Raw genomic sequence first — 8,579 nt, forward strand, 5'->3', positions numbered from 1 at the left:
ACTACTGTGTTAAGAGTGACCACGTTGAGCAGTCTTGGAGGTTTTTCTGTACCAATAACCAAGGAGATGCCTGTTACTACTAACTCCCCACAGTAACAAGCGTGTTTAAAAGTAGCTAAACAATCAGCGCAAGAAATAAGTACCCTCAGCCTGCCAACTGTCAGCAAAATGCTAACCTGCTTGGATATTTTCTTGGCCTCTGTTTTAAAAACATGAGGGCTCATGTACTAAAATTTGTGATCCAAAATTAAACAGAGTAAGACACAAATAACAGTGTAAATGTTTTGGTTGTGTAACCCACCCCACTTTGGGTGATGGAACTTGGGGAAACAGACGGGGATGCCCATGACTGTTTGATCATTGGCACTTCCTGTATTGTGAATTCGTAACAGCACAGCGTAAAGGGCTGCTTGCTTTAGGAAAATTGAGCTGCGAGCTGGTTGTGGCGCTGAAGTTGATGCTCACATGGCAAATAGCACGGCCCTCAGGACAGACCATGTTCCTTACCTGAGCACATTACCAGTGAAACTCATCCTAAAATCATATTTCCCTAGGGCTTACTGTTAACAATTCCAACCCTAGATAGTCCATACATAGTAAAGGGAATTGGGGGATGAAATAGGAGCAAATGGGAAGAGGAGTCCCTTTGAGTTCACAATGGTGTTGAAACTCAAAAGGCCTAGAAAAATTCTATCAGCTATTCACCTAGTAATTCTCACCTCTTGTGTGGTCCTCAACACTTTCCTCCTTAATTTCTGAGTTGAACTCCCACGTCTGAAATCGTCTATACTCCCACCTCTCTTTCTTTCCAGCCTCCACATTTGGGATGAAGATTACACTCTTCCTAGGTCAAGCACTTGGCATTGGTCATTCTCAACAGCTGAGGCGGGTTTGGGTTGTGATATATTTCAGGAAATAATTCATCACAGCATATTCGATGTACTCTCATTGGCGATCTCTTATGGGAAATATATCCAAGCACCAGAGAATGAAATTCTACTCTTCCACCTTCTTCCTTGCTTTTCAAACTTTTTTTCATTTATAAAATGGGGATGACAATAGCAAACTCCTTGGAGAATTTTTGAGAGGATTCAATAGGAAAGTTTACACACAGTTTCTGGTACCTAATAAACACTCTCTAAAGTATACTAATCACGTTTTTAATAAAGATTTTATTTATTTATTCGTGAGAGACACAGAGAGAGAGAGAGAGAGAGAGGCAGAAACACACGCAGAGGGAGAAGCAGGCTCCATGCAGAGAGCCTGATGTGGGATTCTATCCTAGGACCCCAGGATCACACCCTGAGCTCAAGGCAGATGCTCAACCTCTGAGCCACCCAGGCTTCCCTGTACTAATCATTTTTAAAATATTGCCTCCTTCATGATACTATCCAGTAAATATTTGTTGAAACTTTATTTTGCACAATGCGTAGAGATGAAAAGACCCTCATCTATTACCCTCTAGGTGCTCTCATGCTGGAAAGCAAAACATGATTTCTTACAAAACAAGACCCAAAGCAGTAGATCTCAGTAGATCTTTCTCAAAGCAGTGAGAGCTCTGAGGGCATGACCTCACTGAATCTGGAGCTGAGGAAGAGGAGGTCAAGGAAGGCTATGCAGAAGAGGCAACCAGTCTCAAAGGATCTGTCTGAGATTAGTAAAAAAAAAAAGTAAAAGGAAAATGGCCCACAGATCAGAGAAAGACTAGTATGTCTGGGAAATTGGAAGGGGCTCTAGAGCTGTTTAGAAAGTGTGGACACAAGGAGACTCAAGGCTGCGAGAGAAGAGGCTGACCAAGTGACAGGGTCACGAGCTTGAATTCCATCCTGAAGGAAATGGGTAGGCACAGAAAACTTTGAAGGAGGGCTGGGGAATGGCAAGATTAAGTCCACATTTTTAAGAGATCATTGACAGAAGCCAGGATGGATTAGAGAAGATGCTAGAAAAGAAAGGGGACCGGTGAAGGTGTCCCTGCAGTGACCACAGTGAGCAAGGTGAGCTGCTGGAAGAGGGAACAGGAAGGTTCAGAACCAGTGTTTTTCCTAGTCCTTTGTTTTTCATTCAACCAAAATGGCCTTACGTAGGCTTGATTTTTCTACATTTGGAATTTTTAAAATGTTGAATGAGATTACACGTTTCTAAAACTTGTTCATTTATTTAGGACTTCACACCCTGTCTTCCAGGTGGGAACCTGCAAAATAATGTGAATGACTTGAAGAGCTATTCGAGTAGTTGGGTGTAAAAACAAAAAAGGATCAGGGCAGATGGCTACACTCTGTGTTTTCCATGCTCGGTACCATTCATACTGCCCAGTGGCTTAAATGCCTCACAAGCAACAAAAGCAAAGCGTACAAGTGACCTGGACCAAACTAAAAAGCTTCTGCACAGCCAAGGAAACAACCAAATGGAAAGGCAGCCTGTGGAACAGGAGAGAATGTACGCAAGCCGAATAGCTGAAAGAGGTTAATATCCAAAATATATAAAGAACCCCTACAATTTAAAAGCAAAAACAAGCAAACAAACAAACCCAAATGGCATAATTACAAAAAGATGATGGACCTAAGAGGTATTTTTCCAAAGAAGACAAACTAACAGCCTACACAGGAAAAGGTGTTCCACAACCGTAATCGTCAGAAAACTGCACATCAAAGCCATGATGAGATGTCACCTCACACCTGTGAGGTTGGCTACCAGCAACAAAAACCCAAGAAATAACAAATGTCAGTGAGGATGTGGAGAAAAGGGAGCCCTTGTGCAGGGTTGGTGGGAAAGTAAATTGGTGTGGCCATTGTGGAAGACAGTCTGGAGGTTCCTCACAAAATCAGAAACCTAGAATTACCCCAGGATCTGGCCATCCCACTGCTGGGGATAGAGCTGAAGGCAGTGCGAACACTCTGAGCGCATCATCCTTCATGATAGTCAAGCGGTGGAGACACCCAAGGCGTCTGCCAACGGATGAGCGGAGGAGGGAGACGGGCTGTACTCGCAGTGGAATGTCGCTCAGCCCTGAGACAGAAGATGGTCCTGCCCTTTGAGGCAACATGAGATGCACCTCGAGGGCCTTGTGCTAAGTGGAATTAGTCAACGAAAGACACACACACACTGCATCATCGCCCTTGTATGTGGAATCTGACAAACTAACTCAAGAGATAGAGATTAGGATGGTGGTTGCCACAGGCAGAGGGGTGGCCAACATGGGGAGATGTTTCTCAAAGGGTGCCAGCATTCACTTGTAAGATGAGTAAGTTCTGGGGTGTCATAATGTAGGCCATGGTGATGGCCCACACCACCATCTTGTATTCTTGAAAGCTGCTAAGAGAGTTGGTCTTACATGTTCTCACCCCTCCATCGCCCGCTCCCCACCCACCCCCACAGATGGCAACCCTGTGAGGTGGTGGGGTGCTAACTGACTTGGTTGTGGTGACCATTTCAGAAAATACGCGCATATCCAATCATCACATTAGACGCCTTCAATGTATACAATTTTATTTGCAAAGTTGGGCTTCCTTAGAGTTGGGGGTGGGGATCAGTAGATGACTCAAGGCAAGTACTAAACAGAACAGGCCGGCATTTTTACCTAGAAGATTATGACCCTGAGAAAGGTCTACAATTTGCCCAAGGCCACCCAGCCGATCAGGGGCGGAGTTGGGCCACCGGGTCTGCAGTATCTCAAGAGTTTTTCCGAGATAAAGAAGATCACGTTAGTAGGAATTTGGGCGTTTGCCTTGTGGGGAGGAGTAGCCTGATGTCTTCAGGAAAAGGTGGGAGTGGTAATTAACTTCCTGCTCTGGGGGCATTATGCAGACTATCTCTAAGCCCTAGAAACTTGTTCTCACACACATACACACACACATGCACACACGCACACACCTCACGTTGGAGAAGCTGAAAAATCTTTTGGATAAAGCAGAGAGATAAGGGAGGCGGAGTTTATTTCCCACCACAAGTAGGGTACAGACTTCCTCAGACTTTCAGGAACCCTCTCCCTAAATCACTTACGGGCATTGCCTTAAGGGTCCCCTGCCCCTGGATTCCCCTTCGGAGAAGAATGAATGGAATTGGTCACAGAAGACAGGGAGCAAGGCCAGCGAATCCTTCTGATGCGGGGTCTTAACCCCAGGATGAAGCCGGAACCAGAGGCTAGCAGCAGAGCACATCAAGGGAAAAAAAAAAAAAAATGGGTCAATAAAGATAAGGGAGATAGTCTGATCAAAACATAAGAACAGCAATAAAGTCCATATAAGACCGGGATTTTATCTTGGGATTTTACAAGCGGAGGCCGTGAACACGATTTCTTGCTTCTTTCTCTTCCATATACTTTCCAAGTACACCGAGGGCTGCCTGAGGAAGGAGTTAAACTTCTCTGCTTTGCATCTTTGGTATGCTCTTGATGATCTCCCCAGGAGGAGAGAGAATGCATTTAGTGGCCCACATTTCTGCTTCGCGCAACCCTTTTCTTGCTGAAGCAGCCTATCTTCTTTTTTCTCTTAACGAAGGCAACTAGCAATATACGAGGCATTTATTTACCTATAATTAGTTGTTAGTGGATTAAGATAATATTTTCATCCCCTGAGGCCAAGAATAATGACATCACCCTGGACTTCCAAGCAATTCTCCAAAGTTTACACATTTTATCTAATGCTTTTGCTTTTTTTTTTTTTTTTCCTAATCAGCAGCCGTAGAGGGGTAAGGACAGGTTTAATCAAGATGAGAAAACACAAATAAAGATAAGTCAAATAACTTGCCAATCAATAGGTACAGTAAGTACTGTGCTCTTTTGAATTGCATACCAAGGCTCTGACTGCAGGCCAGCAGGTCACAAAATTCAGAACAATTAATCATTAAATGTGTGCCTGGAGGGCGGTGCGGGTGGGAGGTGGAGCGGGGAGTAGCAAAATCAAACACTTCACAACTGTATAGATGAAGCAGTTGACTGAATTTTTTATGGTTGCTGGGATGGTACATCCTGAGGTTTCATTGTTTTTTATATTACCTTTCCTAAAGATTGGAGATTTTGCATCAACATGGAATCCAAGCCAGGACTGGATCCTGGGCAGCAACTCTCAGGCTCAGAGCTGCCTTTCCGTTTGGGGTGCTCTTGCTATTTAAGTGGGAAAAAGAATTCAGTAAGCAGACATAGTCTCTTAAACCTCTGCAGATTCACTATTATTTTATAGAAATGAGTAAAAAAAAAAAAAAAAAAAAAAAGTTTTAGGGCTTTCCTGGCTACTTAGAGCAAATCCATTGATACTGAGTCTATTTTCTTTTGTTCTTTCTTCAACGTTGTTTTTTTTTTTTTTTTTTTTTTTTTTTTTTTTTTTGCTGGCTTGATGGCAGGGGACCACCTCTTCCTCTGAAATAATGGACAGTGGAAATAGCAATCTAGTTTTCTGATTAGGGTCTTCCAACACGACGAGGGTCTCCTATGGGCCTTGGGGCCCCAGGGAGGCAGAGCCATTCTGGGGAAAGATGAGGAACGGAGTGGAGAGGTCGTTAGCTGAGTTGAGATGACGTAGGATCTTAAAACAGCACAGAGTAAGGACCAAGCGCAGAACTCCGGAAGCCAGTTCTTGCCTTCACTTGCGGCCGATTCCTCCCACATCCCTGGCCTCTCCAAAGCGGTGGTCACAATCGCCCAAGAGCTAAAAGAAATATTGTCTATTAAAATAAATACCTGAAAGTCACAGTTTAGGGTAGTGTGCTCGGCTATTAATTAATCCATCATCCAAATCTCACTTCATATACCTACTATTAATAGGGCTAAATCTGAATGCTTGGCTGTGGTTTTTTCTACAGGTGCCATGCCAGTAATAAATTTTTCTCCTGTGCCTTAATGTCCCCTAACATACATGCTCCCCTCTCGGAGCAGGGCTGAGATGCACTGAGCAGCACAGGGCCTGACAGTAGCTTTCCTCCTAAAGCAGGCTGACACGTCGGGCTTCTCTGTCCCCATTGGGGACTTTGTTATCACCACTTATCTTCTAAACACACAGCATCCCTTTCTTCCTCCTTATCCGGGCTGTCACCAAATCCTTTTACTTCTTGCCCCACAGTCTCTTAAACCCTATCTCTCCTTTGGTCTCTTCCATCAAAGCCCAGGCCCTGATTAGGTCTCCTCTTAGTCCTCTCTTCTGCTGGTTTTACATTTCTCCATCCCCTTTTCCCTACGTGCTCATTCCCGCGAGGACCATCTCTTGTTTCTGGGATTCCCAGTAGGCATTATAATTTTTTTTTCCCTTCCAAATGAAGGAAATAATATGTTGGGCTCCTTTCTTAACTTCCCAGGAAGGCTGTCATGTATTTTAAAAATGAATGTTGGTATCTAAACCTATAGGGCATTTGCATTACTTGCCTTTATTGATCGCCGGCTCTCTACCAGTCGCTTTATGGAAGCGATGATATGTAGCTCCAACAACTGGTTGGTAATAAGGCCTTCCGTCCTTCTCCCAAAGTAGGGGCGGAATCCAGATAATTTAGGTCACGTGCACTGGGCTCCTCAGCAACACTGCCTCAAATTAACAGCCTCAAAGCCTTTATCTCAGCATTGCTTACTTCTTTCTCCTGTTCATAGTGGAACCAACTTCTTGGTGGCCTCTCCAATCGCCCCCAAGAGGTCCCAAGAGAACTAAGGGGACCTGCAATAGGGTTCTGAAGCCCAGATCTCTGGGACCCCCTGTGGCAAAGCTGCAGGCTTGAGCTGGGGGAGGGCACCTGAGCATTGCCTTGCTGCTCCCCTAGACAGGGGAGGTGGCGTTTTGTCTACTTGCCATGAGTACAGATTAATCAGCCCTTTAAATTTAGAAGTCGGGGTGGGGTGGAGGGGGTGGGACTTAAGGAAGTTCTTGAGGGAAGGCAGAGAAGAATTTGGACATATCTGAAAATATAGGTTCAGAGCCTCAGAGACAGGGAGGGCACTGACTAGGGCTCCCGTGAGTGCCAGGGGTTCAAGGCCAGCCAAGTCACAACTGCTAATGGCTTAGAAAGAGTTGCAAGGAAGGGCTCCTCGCTCCTCAAGGTCTCTTATCAAAAATGCATCTCTTTTCATTCCCTTTTACTAGTTTGATCATTTATTGGGCTCAGGAACAGACATGCACTGTCCATTTAATCTTTACAGTAAGTACATGAGTTTGATGCCATTTTCATTTTTTAGTATGTGTAATAAGTCATACAGAGGTTAAGGGATTTGCCTAAAATCTCTTGTTAGTAGTTGGTAAAAGAGGGCGAATTTGAACCCAAATCGCCCTGGCTGCAAAAGTTAGGGTTATTGGGGCGCCCGGCTGGCTCCATAGGTGGAGCGTGCAACTCTTATTCTTGGGGTTGTGGGGTCAAGCCCCATGTTGGATGTAGAGAGTACTTCAAAAATAAAATTTTAAAAACAAAACTAAAAACCTTGTCCCTTAGCCATGTATGTGGGTTTCTGTGTCTATGAGGAAGGGGAGAGGATGCACACTACGAGCTACCACGGGGGCTGGAATCAGAAGGAGCCGTGTGCCGAGGCTTTGTGCCATGCGGGCATCCTTATATTGTGTCATTCCACTTGCTGCATTAGGCATGGGTTCCTTTGCCACCAAAAAGGCATCAAAATGGGAATTATTTTTAAAAGTCTAATAAACACTACTACATCAGATTGTAAGACACAGTTTAGAAAGCAAAGAGCCATAAGAAATGATGCATATGAATGTTTATTTATAGGCATGATTTATTTATTTATTTATTTATTTATTTATTTATTTATTTATTTTTTAAAGATTTTATTTATTTATTCATGAGACACACACACACACACACACAGAGGCAGAGGAGGGAGCCCGATGTGGGACTTGATCCTGGGTCTCCAGGATCATGCCCGGGCTGAAGGCGGTGCTAAACCACTGAGCCACCGGGGCTGCCCTTTAGGCATGATTTAAAAAACAAACAAACAAACAAACTTTTTTGCTTATTTATTTGAGAGGGAGAGAGCACAAGTAGGGGGAGTGGAAGAAGGAGAAGCAGACGCCCCACTGAGCAGGGAGCCCAATGCAGGACTCGACCTCAGGACCCCACGATCATGACCTGAATTGAAGGCAGATGCTTAACCGACTGAGCCACCCAGGTATCCCAAGGCACTATTTGAAATATAATTAAATTTGTTTTGGAAAATTCAGGAAATGTTTATCATCATATGCCCCCTTCTTTCTCTCTTGCACCTTCTTCTTCTCCTTCTTCTCCTCCTCCTTCTTTAATTACTCAAAAAGGAAAAGAATAACAAGGAAGAGAGAAGAAATTGTATTTATTGGGTATACCTGGCTAGGTGTCAGGCCTCGTGTTCAGAATTTCATAAAATGGGATTCCTGGGTGGCTCAGCGGTTTAGTGCCTGCCTTTGGCCCAGGGCGTGATCCTGGAGTCCCGGGATCGAATCCCGCATCGGGGTCCTGGCATGGAGCCTGCTTCTCCCTCTGCCTGTGTCTCTGATTCTCTCTCTCTCTCCCTATGTCTATCATAAATAAATAAATATTTTAAAAAAAAGAAAAAAAGAACTTCATAAAATGATCTTGTGTATTCAGTACAGCCAAGGTAGGAATTGCTAGTTCCATCTTAC

This window comes from Canis lupus, chromosome 27 (genome assembly GCF_048164855.1).
Source record: "Canis lupus baileyi chromosome 27, mCanLup2.hap1, whole genome shotgun sequence".
Classification (NCBI taxonomy): domain Eukaryota; kingdom Metazoa; phylum Chordata; class Mammalia; order Carnivora; family Canidae; genus Canis; species Canis lupus.